Raw genomic sequence first — 17,005 nt, 5'->3', positions numbered from 1 at the left:
ACCCCCAAGGGAGAACATGCAAACTCCATGCAGAAGGGCCCTTCTTCCGTCCAGGTTGTGAACCCAGGTCTTCTTTCCTCAAAGGCAAGAGTGCTAACCACTACACCAACCGTGTGGCCCCTTCGTATTCATTATAAATGAAAAAAAAAATAATTTAGTTGACAGCGTTGACAACAGAGGATTATACGCACATCACCCCCTTTTTTGTTGAAGGAACAAGTTTCGCAGAACACAAAAGGTGCTAAAGGAGGGACCTTGACCTTTGAAAAAACTATTTTGACCTGAGGAAGACCAGCACTAGAGCAGTGTCTCTTTTGAAATGCTTTTGAAGTGCAGCAATTCTATCATTATTCACATTGCATATCTGGATGCATACACAGACTTAAAACCAATGTTTAGATTAAGACAGAGACAACATCCCCAGTTCCATCCACATCCTTTATGTTTTTTAAGAAAATGCAGATACACCTGACTTCCATACTAACCTGATGAAAAAGGTGGAAAACTCTGGGGCTGCATTTTAGTCTGGATGGGCAGCAACAGAGCCCCTTGGAAACAATTATACAGTTACTCACATTTACTTCCTGATCAGTTGTTACTGGCCACAATGTGACGATTAACTTTAATATTGGTTTTATAACAGACACCCTGCTCTTACTTTTTTCCTCATCTGTAGTACTGCAGAGGAGAGAATCTGTTCACTGTTCATTTTAATAACCTCAATCTACACTTCATGGCCTGTCCAGGTTAATTTCCCCCCTCAGATGTAAAGTGTCCACTGGTAAACACACCGACAGTATAACACACACACACACCTCCACCTGCTTAAGCATTAACCACATCACCCATAAGTGAGTAAATGCAAAGAGGCCCTCACAGATCCTCTCTATCTGCCAAACGCACACATACACCTGTGTTCAGCATATCTTTTTGTTGGAGGGAGAAAATTCCGACATTAGGCGATTTATCAGCTGCAGAAGACAAGCGATTAGATATTGGTGATAAAGATTTTAAGTCAACATCCCAGCAGGTGTCGAGCACTTTTTACTGCACACAAGTGACTCCACTCCGGGATCTTTATGACCAATAAAGGATGTACCTTTTTTTTTTCTCCCCCAGCCGTCTATACGCTCCCCAGTCGTGTTCTCTGGCCATAGTCCAGCCTTTAACATCCTGCACACAATCAGAGGGAACATCAATCTGTGGTTACCTACCTACCTACCTACATTTTGAGACATGTTAGCTCATCAAACTTGTGAAGGGCAGATCATTTCATGCCTGAAACTAGAAGCACAGAGTCCAGCCTTTGCCGTTAACATCCTGCACACAATCAGAGAGAACTTCAATCTGTGCTTACCTACCTATCCTACCTACTTACCTACGTTTTGAGACTTGTCAGCTCATGAACAGTTTTTCATTCTCTGACAAGTTTTAACTTAGAAACTGTAAACTCACACCTTTTTTGTGGCAGGAGTGAGTCACAGTGAGGCCTTGGTTGTAACAGGCTAAGTTACCGTGAACTTTCTATCATCTTGAACCAGTCTGACCTCTGGCATCTCTCTGGATATTTTCTTTTTTTAATGCCATGACATTCAAATTCTCTCGCATCACTTTTCTTTCTCATTCTTTTTTTTGTTTTAAATATTTTTATTGAGAAATATGGCACATTTACAAAAACAGCACTGTAAGCCACAGTTGTGAAAACAGAAAAAAATAAATACTTGTAATGTGCATCACAAAGGAGTAGTAAAAGAACCATATTACTTTCTTGTTTTTTTCCCTCCTTTTTCTTTCTCATTCTGGTGCTCAGTTTGAACTTCAAGAGGTTGTTTTGACCAGGTCTACACACCAAAATGTTTTCAATTGATGATTAGATATTGTTGGGTGGTGAATTATCACATCACAAACATATACAGATAAAAATCACATACAGTCATTACAGTACTACGATTATATGCTGAGATGTTGCCTTGTTCTGGTTGCTACAGGACCAATAAATATCAATGCATGAGGTCACATGGGCATGTTTGACTTAGAGGGGTCCGGTGTCACTTCAATGGAACTGAGGTGACACGTAATCTCCTTTAGAGACACAGGAATGTGTGATTTGCTTTCACCTCTACTCGGGGGTCAACATTCACTCATGTCGGGAGACAGCAGCAAAGACCTACAGCAGTCGCAGTAGCATGTATGAACCTCCTGCTCATTACGAGAGTCAACTACTGAACACAGACACTCCATCAGACTCTGACAGGAACAAAACCACAGGCCGCGGAAATTAACGAAGTTAGCCATTCAAATGCAGGTCTGTGCAGGGAAATGCTGGCAGGGAGAATCTGGTCCATTTGTTTCCTGATCAATCAAAGTCCATCCCCTCGCCTTCATTTTGGTTTGGGATCATAGAATTAGCTTGTATTGATCAATTCCAGTTGCAGGTTCATCACAATGGACAACAAGAGAATGCCAGTTGGTTTCCCTGCTGGGATTCTTTACTGTATTAGACAAATACAGATTGATGGACAGCATGGATTGGGAACTATTGTTACGTGGTGGGGGGGTTATTCCACATCTGCTGCCCACTGGGCAGTTTAGTCGGCTAATAGTCCAAATAACGCCCATCTAACCAGGCATTGTTGCTATATTAAGGCAAATATTCTAACTTGATTCACATTTTACCTTGTTTAGGAATGCTCACTTCGAGAGCTTTATTGCCTCTTCCTATGTGCCTTTTGCACAGCAGGCATTTTGATTTGTTTTTCTTATGTTTTAGCAGGCAAAGCACAGGTGGCACTGATCACAAAAACTCTGTTTCTGTAATTTCTGTACATGACATACGTATAAAAACAAAATTCCTTGTTATTATGTCTCCTTACTTCCATTCCTTCTGATCTCAATTAAGTAAAAATACGTATGTGAACACACGCAGACACACACATGCTCTGTTTGCTTGTAAATAAGAGAGATGCCTCTTTAATAGCTGCCTTCCAGATAGCAGAAGTAAAGGAGAGTAAATACAAATATGATAAGGTAAAGCGGAACCAATTGCTGGTGGTCTGGTGTGCTGCCACAGTTTGCTTAATGTTAAACCAATAAGATAATACAGGGACCGCGTTGTCTGGAATTGCTCCATTCAGAGATAGAGCTGGGGCTGGACACTGTGTGGCGTGTGGTCCCAGTCCCTGTATCAGTGGCTCTGATTTTCGGTTAGATAGTGAGGGCACGATGTGTGTGTGCGTTAAGTTAAAGATAGTGTTTACGGCACCTTGTCTTACAGGCAGGTGGAAGTTTAAAGCAGAGTCTGTTTTTTCTTGAGGACAGGTGAGACACTTTGGAAGGAGGAGGGTGAGGAGGGAAGCCAGGCCTTGTTTGGAGTAAGAAAAATAAAATGATTTTGTACAGGCTTGTTTTTGAAAATATATATTTTTTGGATCAGTTTTACCATCAGTAAAACTTATTGACATCCATTGTTTCTTTGCCAAACGTGCGGCCCAGGGATGGTTCTCTATGGCCGAGTGCACAAGGACTCGTTAATGTGTGACCTGTGGGGAAGTCAAGGGATACCAGTTGGGTTTGACAGGGAAATTTGGTTCAAGGCCAGAAGGAACCGAGAGTTAGTCAAGCATCAGGCCTTCACAATCCGGGCCGTCACGCATCCCCAGGCTGAGGACAAGTTCACGGTCAAGTTGGCGGAATATTTGTCAGTTTTACAGCGGAATATTCATTGTGATTCTTGGCGACTCTCGTGTTTGGGTTGGTAAATTTGTTTGCACGCATCAACTTTGCCCGTTGTGTGTTTGTCGTAGGTTGAGGTACACATGGAAAAAGCAGACTGTGTAACCTCCCGTTTCCCTAAGGCACCAGTGCACACACACACACACACACACACACACACACACACACACACAATGTTGTTTTTCCTCAAACATGTTGGGGTTTATTACTTTGCTGTGTTGGCACATTTCAATTCCTGAGAACCAAAACAATTTTCCATTTGGATGATGGAACACAGGTCTTTGTTTATTCCCTGCTTCATTCAATTAGCCCCTCTTTGGTTTGTTTAACATTTCATACTCGTGATCACATTTTTTTGTTTGGTTGCTCTTCAGATCTGTAAATTAATTCTTCAGCTGAGCGCAGAAGCTGCATGTGGTGTAGAATTCATTAAGCCTGCTTGTCTCCTCAATGTGTGTGCGCGCACGTCACATTACAACGGCATCCCCGGAAAGATGTGAGTGACCGTGTGTGTGTGTGTGTGTGTGTGTACATGTAATGCTACGGTGAAAGGCACCATCTGTTCCATGTGACAGTAATGCAGTGAGGGGCATTGTGGTACAAAGCCTCAGATCCATTCATCACTGATGTAGGCGGGCCAAGCATATTCCCCCTGTCTTATAAGGACACCTCCACAAACACACACGCGCACACACACACACACTGCAAAATACCTGCCTATGTATGCAAACACTTGTAGCTGTTCTTTGAAGGACATGAATGTGAGTCACAAGTGTCAACCCTCATTGAAGTTGTTGCACATTATTAGGGAAATCTCGACTGAGGCTTCATTTGCATGTTATCTGTTGTACTTTTGGCCCCATTTAACGGACTCACCGTCCTAAGAACTGTACTTCCAGTCAGCGTGGAGGTGTTTTGAAATCACAGTTACAACCTTGGGCAACCCCTGAACAACAGTGGAAGGTTTCAGTCGTGCTTGTTTTGTCAGGATTTGCCCGAGGCTAACTCCTTTCCATTTCACAGTCCTGAAGCAACAACTGCTGCGAGCTGGTGTGCAGAATGTGCAATACAGGATCATTTCTGTTTCATGTCTGACTAAAAAGGCAACATTAATTTGAATTGTTGTGTCCACATTTAGCAGGTGCTGTTTCACTTTGGAACAGACACAAACTGTGTCTATATACTGTGTATTATCTGTGTATTTCATCTCAGTATAAATTGGCAAAATAAACCAAAGCTTATCTAATATTATTGTTATCTGATGAGACACAGGCTGATACTTCATCTTCAACAATGCATCCCAACTTTGCTGGAGCATTCAAAGGTGGGGTGGGCAGGATGCTTTGGCCACTATTGATCAATTATTCTTTGATATCTTTTTTTTAATTTTATGTAAATCAAGTGATCTGAGAGGGTGAAGTAGATTTCTGCACCTCCTCTCGGCTCTGTTTACACCCCGGGGAGCTCAGAAAGAGAGGCCCCTCCGATTGGCTGTTGAACTAATCTGCTCTGTGTACAGATGCCATGGATTGCCAGCATCACCAATGACACGGTGCAAAGAATCCTAAAAAAAGATAAGCGTCTAAAAGAGAGTCTGATAATTAAGGCAATTAAACACATGTTAAAGCGTAACTAAACCCCCTCCTCTGACGCTAACGGCGCGCAAATACCTGATTTAAAAAAAAAATGTCAAGACGTGGGCTGAGATCTGTATGAGGGAGAGAAGGATGGAAGGAGAGTGTGGAGCAATGATGGAGAGAGAACGGCAAAGTGCCAATTCGATAAGAGAGTAACAAAGCATTAAACAGGCAGTAGATACACTGTTTTTTTTATCACAATATGTGTAGTTTCAATACTTTATACTAGACTGCCAAGATTGATGGGATCAACTGGTAACATTACTAGATACGCATATACAGTGGTTTTCATCTGAATGTGATATGTTTGATTGTGGCATATGAGTCTACCCATGACAGAGAGCTGTGATCCTCAAACCATGTTATTTTAAAGTTCTACGGATGAAAATCCACAATTATTCATTTTCATTCATTTTTCTAGAGATCTTGCCAACTGCAGCTTCAAATCTAAATCTCCTTTCATTTTTCACACGGTTTTGGAAAACTAACTTTCTAAGGACCCCACTCAAGTTCAAGTGGTTCACAGGGTGATAGAAACTTGTAATATTAAAATACAAAGTTAGACCATTTCTGCCTCTAAAGGTCACTAATCACTAATCACTTTAAAATAAAAGTCTCTCTGCGTTCATAGCTTCCTTTGCTGATGTTCCTGCTGTAAAAGAAGTATTGCAACATAGATACACCAACCACATACACATGATACTTAAACTGACATCCATTCATCTTCTACCACTTTATCTTCCACACGAGGGTCGCTGGTGCCAATCCCAGCTGACATAGGTGATAGGCGCGGTACACCCCGGACAGGTCACCAGTCCATCACAGGGGCCACGTAGAGACAAACGATCATCCACTCTCACACTCACCCTCACATCTACAGTCAGTTTAGAGTGTCCAATTGACCTAATCTCCATAAACTAACATATAACTAAATAAATAAATAATGTTTTAAAATATTTGTACCTATGGGAAACTCATCAGCTGACAGACGAGTCGATGTTAACGTCAGGAGACTGCAATCTGCAGTCTTACCATTAGATGTCATTAACTCTAATACCCTTGACCTTCAAAAGGACAATATAGGAAAGGGAATTAATGAGTAAAACAACTTATATTTGTGGTGATTTTGTAAAGAGAGACAATATAAATATATTGGAACAATATCCAGGAATATTTCTCCTGATTTTTCTTTCAAACATGTTCTTCCCCCACTGGTTCATTCTGTCTCTCTGCAATGTTTTCAATCATCTCCACACCAGCACCTGATGTATTAGAAAAACCATGGCAGGTCTCATCTCTGTGCAAATGATTAGAATCATTGTTCAAACACTGACATCAGCTGCAAATGCTTTATTTCCCTGCTCTGTTTAACCAGACAGGGCTTTCCTCATGCCACCAACACTAATATTGACTCTTACGACCTAATCCCTCAATGTCTTGCTCCGTCTCAGAACTCTGAATGCTGACATTAAACAGCCCATTTATCATATTTTTTTGGGGACTTGCTGGAGGTGTCTCCTCTGTAACCTTCCCTCAGTCCTTCCTTTGCACGCTGAGCCCTTTGTCAGTGCACAGCTCAAGGCCTGTATGCGCACTTTCCTTTAGTTTTCCTGCCCCACCACCACCACCACCGCCCCATCATGCTCAGCATCTCCCTAACTGACATACAATGAGCTTCATTCTCTCCACTTGTTGCCCTCTTTCTGCATGAGATGCTTGTGTGTCCTCCATCTTTACACTATACCAACACACGCGTTGTACATAACTGCCCTCTGTGACCCCAGGCTGAGGAAACGTCCCCTCCCTCCCCACAACCACCACCACCTCAACACACTGGCACACACAAACATGATTGTTGTTCTGTTTTTGAACGTCATGTCTGACTCCTTAAAAAAAAAAAAACATGGCTTAAAATGTTGGTCATCTTGCTCCTGCACAGTTCATTCTTGTTTTTCTTTTTTTTTTTGAGCATCTTCTCATTATGCATAATTCCATTACCTTCATCTTTTGTTCACTGTGCATGTAAATATAAAGAGATTCAGGACCATTCTACTGAAGCAGAGCACATTATATGCAGCCTTCAACAGAGTTAAAAAAGTAAAAAAAGAAGAGGTATAAACTCCTTTTTCATGCTTGCAGAGCATTGTTGTCACTTGCAGTTTTACAAATTGCTCCTCACATCTTTTAATGGTTCTCCTCTTCTCGGTCTGTTGTTAGTGAGTTTAAGTCTCCTCTCTCTTCATCACCCTCCTTCAGCCCCCGACCCGCCCTCTTTCCTCCCTGCCTCCTCCTCCTCCTTATTTACTGGGGTTGCTGGTGTGCCTCACACTCTGTATAGGGCCCCACTTTGCATTTCCCTGCCTATCAGAGAGCTTGTGTGTGTGTGTGTGTACGTGTGTACGTGTATATGTATAGGACCCCCCCCCTCCTTCTCTGGCGAGCTGAAAGCGCAGAGACAGCGTCCCTCTCCTTTAGCCCCAAGGATAAGTCTACTATCATGCTAATGCCCATGTCCTGAGACTAATAGGTCTTTTTACATTGGAGGTTTTCATTCCTCTTGCCTCACTAAAGGGTTTAGTGCCAAGGCCTTTTCTCTCCTTCCTAAACTTTTAAACAGGATAAATATTTCTGTGATTCTCTGCCTGAAGACAGTTCTTTGTATAATTGGCTCCAACGGCTTTGCTGTAAATACTCCGGGGGCAAGATGCAACAACACAAAAATTAAAAAGGGCTGATGGAATTAAAAGGGACACACAGGATTGTGCCGTGCATTTGCACACACTTGTGTGTACGGATTTATTTACATGTGTTGTGTGCCTGTATTTATGCTTCTCGGCTTTCTGACTCCTGGTTGTGGAGGTAAAGTACAACGTTGGTAATCTCCATACAACCATTATAAAAGCCACTATTATTCATTAGAACGGTTATTAAAGCTTATTTTCTGACATAATGGCAAAGCCAAAAGAAGGAACAAGATCCAGTTTGCGAGAACTGAGATTAAGAACTATAATAACTAGAATATCTTTCTAGAAATTGCCACGTCAAAGGTTTTCACTTATTAGACCAGTGTTTCTTAAATGACTTATGACCCAAATTCAGTCATTGATTATTTCACAATATAAACTTTTTTGATAAAGCACGTACAATAAACATGAATTGAGAGGAATACAGTTCTCATAAGTTAAGGGTGTTTCATGATGAGGTTCACTGTTTTTCTAAATGGCTTTTTAATTTTTGATGGCTTCATGTTTTCACATGGTTGTTATGTTTTTATTCCTGAAGTGACTGACATTGTTGTCATGACACCATGTGAGTGGTGACTGTACCTGGGCTGTCACATGGAAACAATTATTACTTTGTATAAAAACTATTTGAAAAAAGTGAGTTTAACTTTTGTCAGCAACATGAGCCTCTTTTCTAGATAATGATGAGATCAGATACTATCAACAATCATGGCAACGTACGTTTAGATTACTATAAACTGAGTTTTCTTGTGAGGGAAACCAGTTAACTCTACTTTTGTATGTACTGAAAAATATAGATGAGGAACAACCAAATTATTAAACAGCTAAAAATAAGGGCTGATAATCAAAGTGATGCTATAATTATGGGGTGGGGCTAAGAGTTCAGTATAAAACAATATTCTAAGATAATATATTGGTCTTATGGTACCACACTTTCTTCAAATCAACCTAATGGCTTAAAGCGCCGCTCTTTTTCAGTGTCACATATGAATTCCTGTATGTTTCTGCAGCATTATATTCCTTTACAGATAAGTTGATATTGTTATAAATGTGTAAATTGAGGTTTTTCACTTTTGAATCCACAGCAACAGTTCCATTCAAATAAAAATAACTATGTGGCTATAAAACGTTTACTATAACACCTGTTGTTACAAATCTGCATGTTATTTCAAAACTCATTACAATCTACACAAAGTGCCCAAATGACATCACCTGAGGAAATGACTCTGTCTTGCTGTTGTATCAACATGTGCGCTCATTTATAGAATGACTCACCCTCCTCTGAAGCCCAGTGACATTTTAGACAAAAGGACGAGCGTTGGAGCAACATGAGCATTTTCTATGTTTTGGGTTTTGCTTATCTCCCTATAAAGTAAACAAGCAGGCAACGTGCTGGCCAACCGCTCAATCCTTCAGCGAGTGAAGCTTCCAAACATACACACAGCACTGGAGCTGTAAAGTCCCTGCCAGTGTTTATATTTACATCAGGCATGAAGGGATCAGATACTGGTGTATTGATGCTGTGACATGCCACTGATTATGATTCCAGCCTGGTTACCGAGTAGAATTTCAGCCTCAGCCTTTGCATTTCCAGTTTATTCTTCCAGAACTGAAGTAGACAGAGGAAATTTCCTGTCAGTTACCTCTATTTGCAACAGTGAGGCTTTTCTTGGGTTCGGTACATTTTCTTTAGGTTCTCAAAGTGAAGCTGGCAATTGATCAAACGCATTCACAGTTATCAGCATGAATTATGAGTTTTATATGTCACAGTTGTGGAAAAGGAATGTATGATGATGATTTTATGGTGTGATTTATGATTGTGCCCTTTTTTGGCAGTAGGTTCAGGTAGACTTAAAAGCCATAAATGTATTTAAATATGTATATAGTATAGCGTGTTCTGACTTAAACTGCTCAATGAAACATCAAGGCGGTGTTATTGAATCTACATGTACCAGCTCATTCATGGGTTGTGAAGGGGACCAGGGCATTTGAGAGCAGAGTAGAGCAGTATCCAGACAGTTGGGTCACATGCTGTTCACATGCTGTTCACATGTGACGAACACAAAACAGCTGGACATTGTCTCTCTGAGCATTCAGAACAACAACGGGAGACTCTTCAGAGGATCCAGGTGAGGGAAGCAGAGAGGGAGGGAGCATTAACCTGCTGTGGATTCCAACCTGTCCACCGTTACTGAAACGTAACTGTGGGTCATTTTGGTCAACCCCTGAATACGACCCATATGTATGTTTTAAGCATAATGGCATTTTTCAACTCAACTACGCACAAGAGTTAGCACAGTTAGGGTTGGGGTTAAGAAAAAAAAGAAAGACAGGTCTAGTAAGTTACAGACAATAGCATAAAAAACTCTAAGTGCTGGTGGAAACCTGATCTGGGCTACTTGATGACGACACACCCAAGGCACCGTCCATCCATCCATCCATCCATCCATCCATCCATCCAGACAGCAGCTTACTCCATGTGAACTTCACGGAGTAAGTTAATTAGTGAATTACACTAAAACAACAACCATGTTGTCTATACATTGATCAGTCACAACAGTAAAACCTGTATCTGGTTTTTAATGTTGTGGCTAATTAATGTTCTGTTCATCTGTTCTGTCAGTTACTGTAAAACTTACTTTAACCATCAGTCAGTCATCATTACACACTCACCAGCCACATTATTACCTGTTGTTGTGGCTGTATATATACAGTATATACACTATACACACATACATTTAGAGATCAGTTGGCAGTTGTGTGGGATGTGACAGGCAGGTCTGCTCATGTCTGAGCAAATGAGAGAGAACGAAAGAGGCCTGGAGCAAGGCCAGACTTCACTCGTTAAGCACACGTGTCTGTGTTTGACATCTTTCCAGCAAACTTCCAACTTACATCAGTCTGCTTGTATTTGCTGAGTGAAGTAAAACGCTGCCTATTGTCTGTTACCATCTCTGCAGATGACGCACAATCATACTGCTAACGAAACCAGTCAGAAATGGATGGCATTAAATGATTTTGGCTAAATAATGCCAAACTTGAAATAATCATCATAGCTTCAGATGCACCTCAGAATCATAATCTCCTCTCGTCTTGGTTCACCGTACTCCAACATCACCAGTTCCGGTAAAAATCTAGGCATCATTTTATAATATTAGTTCTGTTGTTCAAACATGCTTTTCTCAACTGTGAAGAATTTTAAAAAGTAGGCCATTCCTACATCCAGTCAACTAACAAACAGTAATACATTCATTTCATTACGGTTAGATTATTGTAATTCACTCTCCTGACTGTCTCAGCATAACATTCACAAACTACAATTAACACAATATGCCACAATCATACTCATTACCAGGTCCAACAGGAGGGAACATATTACTGATACTGGTTTTAAAATCCCATTACTGGCTCTCAGTCCATTTTAAAATACATTTGACGTTTAATGATAACTTTTAAGGGTTGTATGGGAGGGGAAGCTCTAGAATACATTGTTGCCCCCTTAACCCATTATGAGCTGTAATGCAATCTGAGATAATAATAACAATAATGCATTTTATTTGTATCACACTTTACATAAAATCTCAAAGTGCATGATATGATAGACAAGACATGATAAAACAATAAAAAAAACACACAAAGTGTTGCATAGTAAAAGCAATAGAAACACACAGAGACATACGTTTATTCATAATGAAGCTACTGATGTGCTTTTTAAAATTAAAACGTTAAAGATCATCAGTTCTGACCTGACAGATATGTTATAGCCTGGAGAAGATCAGGGAAGCAACTACGTGGTCTTCTTATAAGTTACTTTTAAAAACTCACTTTCTTTATTGCTTTATTATTTTATTTTAAATTATTATCATGTCAGTGTTGATTTATCCTTGCTGCTTTCTTGCCTGGAATTAGTTCTGAGAACAACCCACAGCCAGATTGTGTCCACATATCCTCATTAATACATATTATTGATACTACTACGGCTAGTAACCACTTGTCCCTCTATGAGCTTCTTTTAAAATTTCCGTCACTTCTACATTTCACATTCTGTATTTCTGTGTCCACTCTTTGTAAATGTTTGGTTTGTAATCTGCTGAACTTGTTGCTGTACATGTGACACTTACTGCTGCATCCTGGGAGAGTAATCCGTCCTCTGTGATTCTTGAGGTTTCTCCCTTTTTTCCTCACTCGATGTGAGGGTCTAAGGACGGTAAAGCCCTTGGAGGCAAATTGTGTTTGTGATGTTGGGCTGTATAAATAAAATAGAATTGTCTTAATAGAATAAAAGTGCTTTGTTACTGGAGCACAAGCAATGGCTCACGGGGCCTCAGACTGTGTCCCACTCACTGACTCGCTCTGTCAAATTCTGTATGTTTACAGGTCTACCTTACTTTTTTTTTTATGTTCGACTCGTCTGTCCAGTTTTCCCAAGTTTCATCCTTTCACTCTCGGATGGAAGAATACATGCCCTGTGCTCCTGGAAGAGAGAGAGGATGAGTCAATGCATTCTGACAGCTTCATCAGGCATGAGAAAAGGCTGCTGGCTGTCCCTGATGCTGCTGGGTACCACTAACACACACACACACTGCAAACTCACATTTAAGCACGATATACGAAAAATAAAAAATATAGTTTCATCCTCATGGATACATACTATATGCAGACATGTAGTTCAGTAGTTTACCAGTGATAAGGTCCTCACAGTGACACAAACACAGTGTGGACCATAAATGCTGTATTTATTTATTATTTTATATACTTTATTAATCCCATTTAGGGTTAATTCTTTCTCTGCATTTAACCCATCCTCTACTAAGAACCTTCCTAGAATTAGGAGCAGTGGGCAGCCACTGAGCGGCGCCCGGGGAATAATGGAGGGGGTCGGGTACCTTGCTCAGGGGTACCTCTGCCCTTTGACCTGGTGTGGACTCAAACCCTCAGCAACCCTCCGGTTACAAGTCAAGTTCTCTTTCCACTTAGACATGTACATATACTTCATTAAAGCATTGAGAAACCTACAGTATAGCCTGTAGGTTCATGCAACATTATATGATGAGAAAGAGAAGAGTGAAACATAAATTAAGAGGGTGCAGGATAACGTTTTATTGTCACATTTACTGTCTTCCTGTTCCTGTTCTTGTGATTAAGTGTTGTGCATATTATTACAGTATATTCTGTGTATTAATGTGGGAACTTAAAGTAATTCAAACTACTGTCTGGTAAATAACTATTCTATGGCCTGTTTACCATACTGCAATATACAATTGGACACCTGATGCAAGTCGGATACATTGCTTTCATTTTTGGTTCGTGTTCACAAAGCCAAACCTAAGACTATAACTTGTCATGTGAAATATTCTTATTAGTTATTAGTCAGACATTTAGTTAGTTAGATTCTGTACACTTGGTACGGAACACCTTACGTACAATGGCACGTAACAGAGAAACAACATTCACAAAACACGTAGCATTCACTTCACAAATTAACAGATTATGGCAATTTTGTTTTTGGATATTACATGGCAATAGACCTGGTGCAACATGTAGTGACGTCTCGTGACAAACACAGTCAGGAGTCATTCACATAATGCTGGATTCCTCACTGATTCAGTGCAGTGATGGCTGAAGGCACCAGGAGTCTGTTTTTAAACCGTACTCTGTTGTATCTAAACGTTCTGTATCTGAAGTACTGGTGTAGTGGGTGAGTGTGATCTTGTATTATTGTGTTTTTGCAATGCATGTAAAGGCTTTGGCATTTAATTGAGTGAGACTGGGAGTGTGGAGGCCTACAGTATAACCTTTGAGGCAATATTGGTTGTTGTGGTTTGTGAGGATGTTCCATTTTTTTGATTGTGAGCGTGTTATAAAAGCATGTAGAACAATACATGAGAACTGGTTGAATGCTTTTATAAAACAGAAGGAGGAAATTTGACATTTAGTCCTTTTATTTTGCAAATGAAGCCTTTGATTGATTTTCTTTTGAATATCTCATGTGTGTTGATCAAAACTGCATTTATTCAGCTCAGTATAAAAGGATAAGCCCCAAATCATGGAACATTGGCAGGTTATAACAGCAAGCCATAATGTACGATGCATGTAGTGTATGCTTGAGCACAATCTAATTTATTTATACATGTATTTCATAAAAAGATTTGGCAATATGGAACATCAGACAACAATATAAAATACAATATACAACATCTATGTCCTTTATAGCTTTGTTTTGTTTAGCGCATGCTGCAACATTTCTGACTTTTCCTGAAGCCACTAAAACAGGAAATGATGCTTAAATGTGACATTTCTTATGATTGGAGTTCACCCTAGTGATGAACTGCTCTAAAGTTCAAGAGGATCAGAATCCAATGTTGTGTCTTCTAAAATATCAAGTGTCTACTTTCCGTTTTTCAGAATTTATGACTGTTTGGCTGAGGATGAAGAGAAGCTGCTCTTGAGAAAGGGAGGCTAAAGAAAGTGTGAGTGGAAAAATGAGAAGGCAGTTATGGGGAAATGAAGTGAACCTCTGGGCATTTTGCCACCAAACCTCTCTTCAGGCAAAGTGTAAAAAAATATGTCAGATAACAGTTGTCTTCTTCACATTTCTGACCTTTTATCTTGATCTCATTACTTAGCTTCAGGTCATGAATGAAGCCTAACTGAATATGCAAAATGGATGAGAAAGTAAAAACCCTCAGAGTAACAGACTTGTTAACCTACTACTTTTCCAAAATTGCAATGTAACATTACCTGCAATTAATGTTCTCATTTAAATGTCCATTTGATGTTTCAGCTGACTAGTGATTTAACATGTTATTAGTGCTGGATGAGCTCTAATCTCAATTTTACTCTGCACAGTTGATGGCAGTTTTTCTGAGCCGTGACATGCTGTGAGTGACAAGTAACCTGCAGGGGGAAAAAGGACCAGGTATGCACACTGCTCTCTCCCCCACTATCTCCACATGTATGAGCACCGGATTACAAGTGAAAGGCAAACTTTGCTACTGCTTTCTTTGTATGTGCAAAAATGAGATCAAGAGGCCTCCAACAACAACAACAACAAAAACAAAAACACATTTCTGTATGATTTTTTTTAAAGGAACAGAGTGAACTATTGAGACTCTGTAAGTGTCTCGGCTAATGGTTTAGCTAATGATTCCTCATTATAGTGAGAATAGCTGTGGGCCTGGTAATCCTGACACCCTGACACAAGTCATTAACTCTGACTGGACTGGAAAAGTCCACACACACATGCTGGAACAAACCCATGATGTTTGTGTGGATGGATTTCTGAGTCTGTTTACAATGCACACACTCACACAGTAACACACTAATAATGTGTAATGTGAACTGTTGTGAGTATGTGATAACTATGAGTATGAGATAGTAACAGATAAACTGAACGGACGGAAAATCCTGTTGGGGGTGTGAATTATGAGAAATCTGTGTGATAACATCTCATGCAAATGTAGGGCAAAAACATAAAATGCAGTGTCACGCTGCACAACCTCAGTGTCTGCTGAAACCAGGGAGACAAACATCAGTAACAGTATTATATCGGGTCTATACGCCATCTCATATTTCCTGTATCTCCACGTCACAGTGCATTCTTCATACTGTACTGTATATTTGAGATAAGATGCTAATTTATTTCTTAGTGCAAACACAGATCAATTCAGAGACACAGACGGGACAGAAGTCAGGAGGATGTGCAGCTGATTTTTGTAAACTTTTAATGGAACCAATTATGTGTTTGGGGAAAAAGTAGAAGTAATTATTCTAAGTGTGTGTTCTTAAGAACCAGCACGAGAAGTGGATTATGCCATTGATGTGAGATTGTAAAAGCACAGAGCACATCCCTTTGCTGAGGGAATCAAAGAGAGGTGAGAATGAGAACGACACGGCTGAGTTAAGTTTATTTAGAAAGAACGCTCTCTCTCTCTCTAAGCTGCTCCCAGAGGAATGGATCCACTGCTACTCTCTCTATTTTAGAGTGTTCTTAAACCCCAGAGAAAGAGAGGCTCTAATTTTTGCCTGCCTTGCACTCTGCAAGGTTGCACTGAAAAGTTCTGAAAACATTTCTTTGAAATTTTCCTCACTATTTTCCAACAAGAGACAGTGGAGCGCTTTGAATTCTGAGCTGTATTATGACCAAAGGCTACTCGACGATGACGTTTAACGCTCACAATAATGGAGTATTCGTGTCAGGCCCACATATTCCTTATGACCTTTATATGGTGTGTTTTCGGATGTGATTATTTTACAATTCCACCACTGAAATCCATACAATCACAACTACTAATCATCTGCCAGATGTTTACTCTCACATGTGTTCTAACCTATAATCCCTATAAAACATGTACAATACTGAGGATGATGAGTTTATGGTCTTGTTTTTCTTGCGACTGCCTGTTTCACACTACTGGTTTTTTCAGTCCGATACTGGTCAAAATCTGATATAGATCAAAATGTTAAATTCGACACAATCCAAAAAATCCTATATAAAAAATCAGCGAAAGCATTTTAGCTGAGTCATGTTTGGGTTGTTTATTTCTTCTAACAATATTTGTTCCACAGTTGGAGAATTATTTATTTGAAATGACTCAACACAAATATGTTGTTAACAGCTTCATAATTAAAAACAAATGGCCCAGAATGACTATATCGGACTAATATCGGTATCGGTAGATACTCATGTTTGTAATATCGGTACCCAATGCCAAAAAGTGATTTCGTCCCATCGCTACAGAAAAAGTAATATTGTATTCATTTTAAACACGAGTAATCAGGTAACATGTAATATATAACGTGAGCCCTTCTCACAGCTTATTACGGGCGTCACTCGTCATGGTGCCTGCAACCACGGGCGACACAAATGTTTATTTTTAACATTTTGAGATT

General features: G+C 40.0%; 1 long non-coding RNA gene across 1 annotated transcript; it reads left to right on the top strand.

Moving 5' to 3' along the window:
* Positions 1–13,444: 13,444 nt before the first annotated feature.
* LOC122776244 lies at positions 13,445–16,475 on the top strand. The gene is made up of 2 exons (XR_006361180.1): positions 13,445–14,583; positions 14,963–16,475. It is a non-coding gene; the product is annotated as an uncharacterized LOC122776244 (long non-coding RNA).
* Positions 16,476–17,005: the final 530 nt, after the last annotated feature.

The sequence above is a fragment of the Solea senegalensis genome, linkage group LG10, assembly GCF_019176455.1.
Source record: "Solea senegalensis isolate Sse05_10M linkage group LG10, IFAPA_SoseM_1, whole genome shotgun sequence".
NCBI classification, from domain to species: Eukaryota; Metazoa; Chordata; class Actinopteri; order Pleuronectiformes; family Soleidae; genus Solea; species Solea senegalensis.
The sequence above is the reverse complement of the archived record's forward strand: the minus strand, read 5'-3'. Positions and strand labels throughout refer to the sequence as shown.